Consider the following 12397-nt stretch of genomic DNA (forward strand, 5'->3'; position numbering starts at 1 on the left):
CATTGCTCTTTGGATCAAGCGCAATGACCATATTTCCTTTCAAACAAAATGGCTGTCGGTAGGTTATATGACTGCCCGCAGTAAGAGTGCCCTATTTTCTGACCATAAAATCTGCTGCTATTCACTTGTCCTAAGGCAGCCAAAAAACTACTGCTAAATAGTCCTATCTCCCACTGTGTCTGTCCTAATTTGTGATAACAAGGTATGCTGTTATCAGTCTAATCTACCATAATTCAAAGGAGAATGATATCAGCCATCTTGCATTTGTAACCACAATACCAGTAGCATCTCTGGAGACTGACTAAGATTCCCTTAACAGTTCTTGGACCACACTTGAATTCTTAGTATACCAAAGGTTTTCCTTCAGTAGCAGCTCCCGATCCTATGTGATTAGAAAGGATCCTTTCTTTTTCTTCTGCATTTCCAGACCCCTGCATAAAAGTACACTTCATAGGCAGATTTTAAACCAGTAGCTTTAAAATCAAGAAGTAATGAATACTGTATTCATGATCTAAAAATGAAAAGTCATGATTTTTCATCCTCAAGTCTTGATTTTTGCAGGCACTCTGACAACCATTCTGCCTACCAATGGGAAAATGGTAATACAACCTCCTTCCCTACAGGGTGACCAACAGTTTGTTTTATAAGGAACTTCTGACTGATTGGTGATATAGGATTCATCTTACTCCACGGGCAGATCTATAATTGTAGACTGTATCTGAGCAAGTCACCAAAGTCTTCCTTGTAGTCAACAGAGACCTAACCAGGGTGTTCAATGGAATTTAGGGTGCGATTCATCCTGAATGAGTCTAATTATTCATATAATCTATGAGTTATATGAGTAATCTTCATACATGCTGAGATGACCTCAAGAAGAGATCAGATGAATGGCACACCTTAGCTGCACTGACTATTATGAAAGCCTCAATTAAATCTTAGAAGCAGATACCCACATCATAGAAACCTAAAGATTTTGTCAGGTTAAGTTCACCCAGATATCTAAAAGTGTCCTCATACACCATGAATTGCAACTTACGGAGAAAGGCACCTGCCTCTGTAGGTTCAACCATGTTAGATACCTATCTTGAGATCACAGCCATCCAAAAGCACTGGTCCCCATAGGCCTAGATGACTAGTGCAGATTGGGGACCTACCTATCAAAGAGCTAAAGTCGGGTGAGATGAGATCTGCACTTATGTCCTGTGACCTTAACGCGCAGTGACACCAAATCAGGTAAAAATAAAGATTTCAATAAATGACTGTGCACAGTGTGGTTCCACTCCAGGAAACGCTGTGAGATGGTTCCTCAATAAATAAGCTGTGTTGTATGCTTTTTCCATAGCGTTTGTCTTTCCTTCTCTGAAAGTCTGGTGGTCACCCTATTTTCAAATGATAATTGAATGAAACAGCTTCTAATTCAACACTGTGATTTGATGTCTGCCTGCTTAACAGAATGAGAGGGGCATGGCCAGCTAGAAAATCTGGAAATAGACTCACTTGGCTCATCTCTTCACAGAAAAAGACTTCACACTCCTCTCTCCTTGCCCAGCACGTATGCAGCTCTTTCTTCAGGCTTCCTAATATTGCTGCTGGCTCTGGAAGTCTTGTCTGTCTGCCACTCTGCTCTGAATTTAAAACATGAGGCAACCATGACAAATCATAACAACCTGAATCCCACCAAAGGCAAAAGAATTAGTACACACCTACGACTGCGTTTCTAAGAGCTGCGCTTTCACAGGTCGAGCAGTCAAAAGACTATGTAATGGAGTCCTGTTGTTTTATATGAAGGGATATGAGGCTTTGTTTCAGCCTTTGTCAGGTGTAGTTCTCAAGTGCATATACTGATACTGCTACTTTCGTTGCCTGAATGACAATAAGTGTACATATTGTCCCACATCTGGTAGGCACACAGTACTTCAATCTAATTATTCCTTAAAGTTTGCACAAGAAACTTGCAGAGATTCTGTTTATGGAAACTGAGGCTGTCAAACATCATGGAAGAAATAAAAGCCCTGCTCAGCATGGTCTTGATAGGTGCTGGGTAAGGTTTCTTGATTCCCTAGTCCAAGCTCTGGTTAGGGCAGCCAACAGACTGCACACCAGCTGGGAACAGTCAGAGAGCACAGCAGCACACTGTGGCAGCTTCTCCCTACCACGGCCTGACAGCAGAGCGAGAAGAGCGCTAGCTGGCCTGGCACTACAGCTATTGGGGCGTTTGGCGTGCTACTCTGGCAAGCAGACTGTGTGGGAGCATCTGCCCCTGAAAGCAGAAGAGAAGAAACAAGAATGAGGATAATGCAGAAGCGCTCTTGGACAGACCAGAGAATCCTACTGATGCAAGCACAGGCACGAACAAAGGGTCATTCTGCTCCATCCCCTGTAATCCAATCAGCTAATATCCCTTTTTAATTAGCTACAACCAAGTTAGCATAATGAGTGCCTTCTCTGTTTACAAGCTTCATCTGTCCTCTTCCATTCTTGCATCCAAATCTGCAGTGCAGTTACGGCTGGGTTTTGAAGATATTTGCTAAGCAGCTTGACTGAGGGTTGTCCCAACCTTCCCACTAACCTCAGGGGCACCGAAATGCACCGATTTGTACCTATTAGGCACTGAAAGAGAATATCTTGCTCCCCTCATTCCTAGTCAATGTTCTGCCCTCCAGACAACAACCCCTACCTCTCTGGAGGAATATTCACGTATTACCAGTAATCTGATCTAATGCATCAGGGATAAGAGAGCCTTGCACAGCCCTTGTACCTGTGCACAAGTAAAAATATGGAGGATGTCAAAGGAACATTCAGGGCACAGGCAAGAAGAGCAGATGTCCTTGAAACCTAATGTGTCACCTATGTTTATTTGTACACAAAAAGCATTAAAATATACAAGACATTTTAGAGACTTAAGGGACATTGGTAGCAATAGTCCAGGACAAAGTCTGCTTTGTTAAGAATTTGCTATGGATCTTCACATTAATGCAACAAAATAATTATTTCATTTCACAGCTCATGATTCTTTGTAAGATTATTGCACAGACTGCTTTTTTTACTGCTCAGTGGCTTTTAATTGGTGTGCATTGTAGGAAAGGAAATATCAATGCAAGAATGACTTAGAAATGCAAAATAACTAGGTTATTATCCTATTTTACAGTAAGCCTTCTTTTAATAGCCACTCATTTCTGCTGTTCAAGCAGCCCCTGTGAAAAGGGATTTTGTCCTTCAGCCAGAATAAAAGACATCTTGATGCTAAAAATAAAAGAAATGGGAATTACTTGCTGGAGCTGGAATCCTCCCCTGCAAGAAGGCTCTGACAGCACTGAGGCTGGCAGAGGAGCATCGTGATGGAACAAAGGCAACAACAGCGCTGAGACATCTCCCCTGCACAGCAGGGGGAAAATATTCATAAGGGTCTCTATTTCTTAGAAACCATCCAGTGATCCTGTATCTACTGTCAGGCTCACTTAAAATAAGGCAAGCCCTTCCATCAGCTTCACCAAGCTTAGCCAAAGATTTTCTAATAACTGCCTGTAAGCTAGCACAGTCCAGCTACCGCGGTGTAAATGGGGCCAAAATAACATTCTGTGGATTAAAAATTGAAGTTAATTAAAGCAACAAACTGCCGAATTTGTCCTTTATTTTGCACTTTCCTTGTTACCTCTTTTTTTTTTTTTTTTTTTTTTCTTCCCCCACCCCGTTCCTGAGCTAGTAAGTATCTGCTGCTGAGATAAATCAGAACAATTCATGGCTTCAACTGAGCAGTATTGGTATGCAGTATCTCAAGATCTGGCACATACAAAATTGAATGTTCCTGTTGTAAGAAATATTTACCTAAAGCCAGTCTGCACCTGCACTCAGACAAAGAAAATAACTAAAAGGGGAGATTCCTCCCTGTAAAGTATCAGCTTTTTAAAATCCAACTAAGAAACCTGCTTTATGTCACTGCTCAGCCACCAAGTGCACAGCAGCTAATTAAAATGCACCACTCCAGCTAGGAAGCTTGTTCTGACTTCTGGCTATAACTGGCAGGCTTCAGCCTGCTTAGATAAAGGATGATGGGAAAAATGTAATGTCAGACAGCTCGCTCTCTTCAGCTTTGTTCCTTTTCTTGCACTCACCAGGAGCCAACCTCCAAGGAAGGGTCGAAAGTCTGTAGCTGCCCAGTCTTTCTCTTCTCATCTAGCACACAGCCCTCCCGTTCCTCAGCACTCATCCTAACAAGCAAGCCTAGTTCAGATAAGTGCAAATCAGTTTATATTAGGTGATGTGAGAGAGACTTTATCAACACAACATAATGATTGTCATTCTCAGGGGACGGTGGAAAAGACCAAGGGTCACCTGCCTCAGGGGCAGGTGCTTGTATGTGTTGGCTGGCATTTCGGCATAGATCTTGGACACATCACTCAGAAAACTGCCTCTATCAAGACAATGACATGATGCTTTAAAAGGTGAATATACCTCTAGCCAGGCATCTCTGGAAGCCATTTCGTCTGCACATGCAATGGACCCAGCTGCTGGGTCTAAACATAGCAGCTGAGTCAAAGGTGGTGCCCAGCAAGCTCTCGCTCCCATTATGTGTTTGGTGGTGGGCAAAGAGCATCACCAACCTCAGAGGTATCTTGTGCAAGGACACATAACTTGTAACATGTCTGACCTTCTTTACTTGCTCTGTAGCCGCCTTCTCTGGAGTAAACCAGAGAAGAAACCAGAGTCAGAAACAGCCTGAAGCAAAGAAGTGTCTCTCTCTGAGACGTTCTTCACTTCTGCTATAGCTGTGTTGCATATGCAGGAATGCACATTCCTGCTGGTCCCCTGTTCTTTAACTGAAAAGCAGGTTCACTGCTGTTTTATCATAGCACTACCGCACGAGGAAAAAAGTGCTGGTCTGCCATTGTGCAGAGTTTAATGAAAGGGCCGCCATAGCATAATTACACAGCAATGACAATACATCCCTTCCTGTCTTTCAGGATTAATTGTAAAACACAGGCAAGCTGTAACTCATCACTAATACAGTGATACCTACAAATATCTCATCGTTAATCCTGAACTGAGCAATGCCAAGATACTCATTAATATGTCTGGGATGTTTCTTCCTTGCCTCACAGTAACAGCAACCTACAAACTATGGGCTGATTATTGCTTGCTCAAGATGGGTATCTCCACTTGATTCTAAAATCAAGCTTGACATTAGCACCACTGTCTGTGTTGGGGTTTTTTGTTGTTGGGTTTTTTTCCCCCTCAGCTATTACAGAGATACCAGCTCAGATAAAATGCTGCCAATGTAACTCTAAAGGCATGGAAGTGGCCCAAACGGAAATACGTCAAGACTGAGAAGAGTCACACTGAAAGAAGAAAGCTAGAAATGAGCTCAGAGAAAGGAACAATCTGGATCCACAAGAAAAATAATCTCCATCTTAGTGAGGTCTGCCTGCCTGGATTCCCCTGCAAGGAACTGAAGTTGCCTAATTCCTTTCTTGGCAATTCGTCCATATGCTGGTATGCTGTTAGGACACTGCAGGGACACAGATTTCCATGATGCAAGTTGCTTATTTTTCCTTAGTCCTTCACTTTGTTTGTTTAACTTTGTCTATATGCTTCCCATGGCAATCTCAACTTTGATGACAGAATTATTAACAGTGGTGAGGGCTGATGGGGAATCTCAAGCAGAGTAAACACAAACACATACTGGTGTAGCACAGTGTTTGTTATTGCATGTGTCATGGTAAAGCTTTACGGAAAGAAAAAGAAATGTTCCACTTCTTATAAAGCTAGTCTCATGGGACACAAACTATTCCATCAAGAAGCTCTAAGGGGATATGGTAAATGAGCTTTTTAGCCCTAATGAATTTATTTTTATTATCTCTCATGTCCAGAAATGTATGTGACACAATAGCAAGTTTTAGGGTCAAAGCATTCAACAGTCAAGAAAGTACCAAAAATGGAACAGCCATTTAACCTTCCATTCCTTTTTATTCTATATTCATTCTTCATGGGCACTATGATAGTCTTTAACTACATAATCACAGACTAGTTCTCCCACTGGACCCCTACCTCATTCACTGCATATAAGATATAATGGGCACTGACCAGGTAGCTATTCAAAACTCCAATTTAATACCACTGTTTAATGGTAACTCCATACCATTTTTGTCAGGACTCATTCAAACTCTGCATAGTTTGAATTCATTATTCACTTTTTTCCAAGTGCATCATGATAGTTCTTATGTGCTTCAAGAGGGACTTATCTTCATAAGACTTCAAGAATATTAATATCCCCATTTTAAATATGAGGAGCTGGGGTTGAGAGAGATGTTGTTAGGCACAGTGTTAACTTGGAGAGACCAGTTTGTTATGCCTGTGGATTGGTCTTTCAGAATACTTGACATTTTTGTAGCATTTCTGTCCACAGTTTGTTACACAGACACTCATGGACAGAGTGTTTGTCGAAAAGGAGAATGAGCTTATTGGGATGTTGGCACAGGATAGCACTCATGTGAGGCATCAGAGCTCTCAAACAGAGACAGTTGTTTGTTGCCACTGATGAGGGGAGTCTCTGTTGTGAATACCCTTGCAGCAACATCCTCAGTTATCGGGTAAGGCTCTTCCGCTCAGTTCCTATATTCCAGCTGACCTGCAGTCCTATGTGAACATCCCAGGAAAGATAATTTATCGCTACTGATATATCATAACTACATATAAAACATCTCACAAATAACTACACTAAAAAGACTGTCCCATATAACCAATTCTGCACCTGCAGGAATAATTTCTATTTACTATTTACAAGCGTCTTATCTAAGCACGATTTGATCACTTCTGGGAATCTCCTGCCTGGTCATTTTAACCAGGATGTAAAAGAACACATTTAGGCACAGCAGGCACTGCTGGGAGAGATCTTTATAACTGTCCAAAATTCCCACCTGGAAGGCTGCTGTAGCCATCAGTCAATACTTAATTGTGAAGGCTCAGTTAACACCTAGTTTCAAGTCAGTCCATTGTCTTAAAGCAACTCATCTCATTTTCACAAACAACTAGCCAACAAGTTCCTGGACTGCTTGAGAAATTAATGCCTTAAGTACAGTGGAGGTGCACACACAGGCAAAGCCCAGCTACGCCACAGTTATAACTAAAAAACTTGATTCTCATCCATTTAACTCACCAGTAACTTCAGCCCCATAAAACTTGTCACCAGTTCCCACAGACTTCAGCTGAAGATACCAGCGCTTGACCTTTCTTCAGATGAACCCCAAGCCTCAAGTGTTGCACACCCCATGAAAGAAGACCACTTTGGGCAAGGTACAATTTATCAGTCTTAAAGGAAGGTATGATTTAAGGCTGAATCAGAATCAGGTGTGTGCATGGGCACTCCCCTGGTTAATCATGTACCCCTGTTACCCCCTGCCTTGTTTGTCATACAACTAGGATTCACAGCCCTAATATCTAGCCCTGCGAGGGGTGAGACAGAGCTCCTTCCCTTCTTCTACAGTGTCTTGGCACCTAAATGAGAGACTCTGAGAACACTAGCAGTTGTCTTTCTGCTTCTGAGCGCTAGCAAACAAATCCTAGCGTCAAGGATCAGCAACCAAGGGGCCAAATCTTTCTGGACTTCTGATTTGGCACTTGTTCAGTAGGACGGGGAATAAGCCGAATGCAAATCACTATAACACAGTAGAAGAAGCAGAGGAAGGAGTAAGTTTAACATAGTCAGAACTGTGGGAGAATTCATCTCCGGAGACTCCAGGAAGACCACAGAAAATAAGTTCTCAGATCTTTGACAGATTCAGGCAATTTTTCACAGAGATGAAACAGCCAAACAGGAGGTAAAAAACACAGCTGAAACCTGCCTTTCAAGGCAGGAGAGCCTCTTTCTCTGATCTACTTCTTAGGAAACTTCTCAGGGTGACATATAAAAAAGTACCACCTCTTTCTGTGGGCTTAATCTTCACATTTGCAGCTGACAGGGGCAAAGCTCCTCGCAAACTCACTCAGGAGAAAAGAATATTTAGCACTTGAATAGCTACTGACCTTTGCCTATGCATAACTGGATGTAGTGAAATCTGGGATCATTACAAAGTGTTTGTCTAAGCATACAGAAATTTGGGCTCAGCTCCCTGCTCATCCACAGCTTTCCTTGCACGACTTTGAGAAATCCCATAGGCCCAGAGCTTCCAAGTTATTTAAGAATCTGCTTACATTTTAAATGCCTACTTTTCTCTGGATCCCATTTCACCTACATACTTGATCTTCAAAGGAAGACCAAGGATTTACCCACTCTGTTTCAGTTTCCCGTCTGTAAGATAAAGGCAGTATTCCCGAACATTATGGCAGGGTAGGAAAGATAAATGAACCACGACTGGTAACACGCCTGGCAACTCAACAGGCAGCCAGGAGACTGAGGAAGTTCTGCACGTTGTTTTTATCAGTACTACAACCATTTTAATTTACCTGTATGCGTGCTGCCCAAGATGGCTGGGTAAATTTAAATCAAAATAAATGTAACCTGGCAAAGTTGAGTGAACAACCATGATTTCCCTGCAAAATAAGATTGTGGTGTAGTTCATGGAAAACTGCTTGCTGCCCTCCACAGTCTGCTCTTCCCAAGCTTACAGCAGGGATTGTAGGGAATGCTTTACCACAGCTGCCCTGCAGTGAAAAAGCTTTAGTATTGGTGGATGCTGTGCAGGCACATGGAGACCAGGGGACATGAGAAGAGGTAAGAATGTGTCACTACATACTGTCTCACGCATTGAGATGGAGGTTACTTGGCTGGCTGGGATTTATGAGAATATATTAGGACATTTCTGTTTTGCATTAGACAAATATACATACAGTCCTGTGCTCCTTTCCTCATTACTCAGTTTGCCATGGGTGAAAAGATAATTATTTGTTTTGAAGAGGCTGACAAAGAAAGAAAAGAACTTGTAGTCACCAAGTGAAGACAGACCGTGGCTGAAAAGTGCATCCCTACAAAGACTTAGTCTCTGAGAGGGAAGGACGCTGTGATGGAGCAGAAACCTCGTGAACCCAGACCTGATGTCTGCAGGCTGCAAGATATGTAGTGAAAGGTAAGCTGCCCTCTTAGCCAAGGGCAAGATGGTTGCACTACATCAAATTAAAATAAAAAAGGAGGTTAATGTGGCATTCAGTACATGACCTCCTCTTTTTCCATGTTAAATCCTTTCTCCTGCAGGTCTAGGTTGTCCTCAGTTTTTTTATGATAGGAGGTGTTTTGAGTTGTAGGAATGTACTGTTCTCATGGCATGTGGTCCTGCTCTCTAGCATGGAGTCAGGTATTACTTTAATTAACAGCAATGGTAGCTGTGACTACCGAAAGTAGAGAAGGCCAGCTAAGAACACCATTTAACATAAAAATAAATTAGACCTCAGGAAATGGGACCACAAGTACCTAATACTTTACGGACAGATGCTGCTAAGCAGACAGCTCCCCTGACCTGAAGAGATTAATTTAATGCATGTATGACACTCCCCTTTTAAAGCATCACTCATATGAGCACGGTGTTCTTCTGCATTCTTTTGACTTTGTGCCAGAGGGAGAGAGAGGACAGCCAAGTTGCCTAGCTTTAAGAAAAATAGACCTTCAAACATACTATCCCCATATTTCTGCACTAACGTATTTTGTAGCAAGGCTGGTAAACCCTAAACCCATAGGCCAATTTGTGTTTTAATTCATGCAGCAAATGGCCTTGTGACAAACTCAGTATTAACTCATTTATCATTTCTTTTTTTCTGCTCAGCTCACCAGCTACAGCTTTATTTGCAGCCTAAATGCTGAACTATAGATAGCTTGAGAGGCAGAATTTGAAATGAAAAATGAATGCACCTTAAAAACTTAGCACCTTGAGTGGTGATCTTGTCAAGCTTTACAAACTAAGCAGAATTGGGTTAGGCCTGCACCGAAAGGAGAGCTATCAAGAAGGAGAGGCAAGAGAAATCAGAAGGTGACATTCAGCTTTACTTTCACCAGGAGAGCAGAGAGACAGTTCCCTTGTGTAGCCCTGGGCAGATGCTGAAGAACAGCCATAGGCTGGAGCACATTAATGTTGTTAACTTTGGTTCTTAAGGCATTAAAGGAGAGTATTGCATTGATGCTTTTTATGATTGCAGGTTTTTTCCACCAGCATCATTTACATTGCATCCTCCCTTTGCGGTATTTGGAAGTCAGACTTGCGTTTCTGACTGGTGAGGCAGCAGTACCCATGTCTACAGCAAAGTCCAGTGCTATCCATCTGAAGCATCTTGCGCACTTGTGTGTCTGTTTTTTTACTAAAATAAAGGAACAAAGCAATTGCTGCAAACCTGAGACACCATGAACTTGTTCAGCTTAAAAAGAAAATGGGCTAGAGGCAAGGAACAATGCAAAAAGAAAGAAAAAGAAACATAAAAATGCTGTGATGATTGCAAGCATATACACCACTGAAAAGAAAGAAATACCATTGCTTAGACAATTCTGTTTTTATTTTATTTCTACTTTTTAACCATATTCAGATTTTTTACAATGAAGTAAGACTCTTTGTTGTCATTAGCCCATCCCCACGTCTTAGCCTGGTTTCATGTGAAACCACAGATTATATGATCTGTCTGCCAGACACTCTTCCACCCTTTTCTCCTAATGCATTTCAACCCTCATCTGATTTCCATCTGATTAAAAGATGGGAGGGAAAATCTTAGACAGAAATTCCCACAAGCTTCCTGAGAGCCAGCGTCCAGAAAGAGGAAGGAGAACTGAATGAGTGTCTCCAGTGAGGAAAAGCTGCAGTGGGAATTCATCTGCCGAAATCGCGTTGCACAAGCATGTACGCAGCAGCTGACCATGCAGCACACAATACAAGCCAACCAGCCAGTGCACACCATGTCCCTGTGCCGGGCATGCCGGCCACATCAGCTGTGACATGCCCAGCCAGCAATGAGGAAACACAGGAGGTGATTTGAAATGTTTCTGGGGTGGAAGTCCCAGTATATGCGGGCGTTACCAGGATCAGAGGGAGAGGGCTCATGAAAACAAAAAACAACCACCATACTCTTTGGAAATTAGGGGGTTAGTTCCACTGGATTGATTTGCTTAAATAATTGTTCAGTATTTGCCACCAGCACAAAATCCCCATGACAGTTTTAAGATCAAGGTGCCAAAATGCTCAAGTCTGATGGTGCCCACCCGTCAGACTGGTTGCAGGTGCCAAAAGCTACAGGTGAAAGCTCAGGTCAGTAACTCTGAAGATCAAGCTCCTTGCAGATAGAGAGGGAACCAGCCCCAGACCTCGAAGGCATTTTATCTGGTAGGCATTTTGTTGTGACTGTTCAGGTCATCTTCGCTGCTCGGTTCAGCCTCAGATGGTGCTCTTCAATTTCTTTTTAATTTCGTTACTGCTAGGAATTAAAACTTCACCCTGGAGGGAGTTTTATTTCATTGTGGGGATGGACCTACACGCCTATTAGTGCTATAATGGCTTTCCCATCATTTCCTGATATTCTTTATGATTAACTTCCACTGCTAGTTAGCGGAAAAACAACAAAACCTTCTTGCAAGCACAAGGGAGCTCTGAAAGGCTGAAACCTCTGAAGTCCCCAGATTTTGCTTGAATTTATATGCCTTCCCAGAATTCTGTTTTCTATTTCCACAAAAGTCAAGGGGTATTTAAATCAACTCTTGTAGCCTATACCAAGCCAGCATTCTTGGCCTGCACACTTTTATGAAACAGGCTAACAACAAAATCCTACTGCCTCATAAAATTAAAGAGGATAGATGGTCTCAGTAATAGACATGACTCCAATTCTTACCAGCTTCCTCAGCAAATCAATTTATGTCACTGAGGTAACTTTTCAGCATTTGCCACTAATAGGAACAGCAAAGTCCTCGGAGAGTTCATCTGGCGTAATAGTTGACAAAAAACACCTGGGGCAATTGGTCATGCTAAAAACTGCACAGAGGTAAATTGCTTTCTCAAATACCTTGGCGACAGTCCTTAGCATAACACAGAACTCAACACAGAAAAAAAATACAGAAATACAGACTTTGAATTACTACCTTTCCCAACTCAGAAAATTATAATGGGGCAACAGAGGGAACCCCTCAATGCACCTGAGACATCTATGACAGTTTGTAAACACTGAGCCACCTGCATGAAAAGTGAAGGTGAACAAAAAAAAAAAAAATTTTTTTGCAGGTGCAGGGAGTTAAATGGGACGGATAGGGGCCTGAGGGGTGCTATGGGAAGGAGCAAGATCAGGTGCCTGGGTGTCAAAGGCAGGTGGGAGGCTGAGGTAGGGCAAGGGGACCTCCCTCTTTCTTCAGCAGTGAGGCAACCCCAGCTGTATTCTTGAGCGGTTTTCCCCACAGCAGCAAATTCATCCACTACACTTCACAGCTGCTGCTGAAGCGGTGCGT

General features: G+C 42.4%; 1 protein-coding gene across 1 annotated transcript in view; it reads right to left on the bottom strand.

Annotated features, from left to right (window-relative positions):
• KCNQ3 (potassium voltage-gated channel subfamily Q member 3) overlaps positions 1-12397 on the bottom strand; it is a 207092-nt gene that overhangs the window by 124483 nt on the left and 70212 nt on the right. The window lies entirely within an intron of this gene.

The sequence above is a fragment of the Accipiter gentilis genome, chromosome 2, assembly GCF_929443795.1.
Source record: "Accipiter gentilis chromosome 2, bAccGen1.1, whole genome shotgun sequence".
In the NCBI taxonomy this organism is placed as follows: domain Eukaryota; kingdom Metazoa; phylum Chordata; class Aves; order Accipitriformes; family Accipitridae; genus Astur; species Astur gentilis.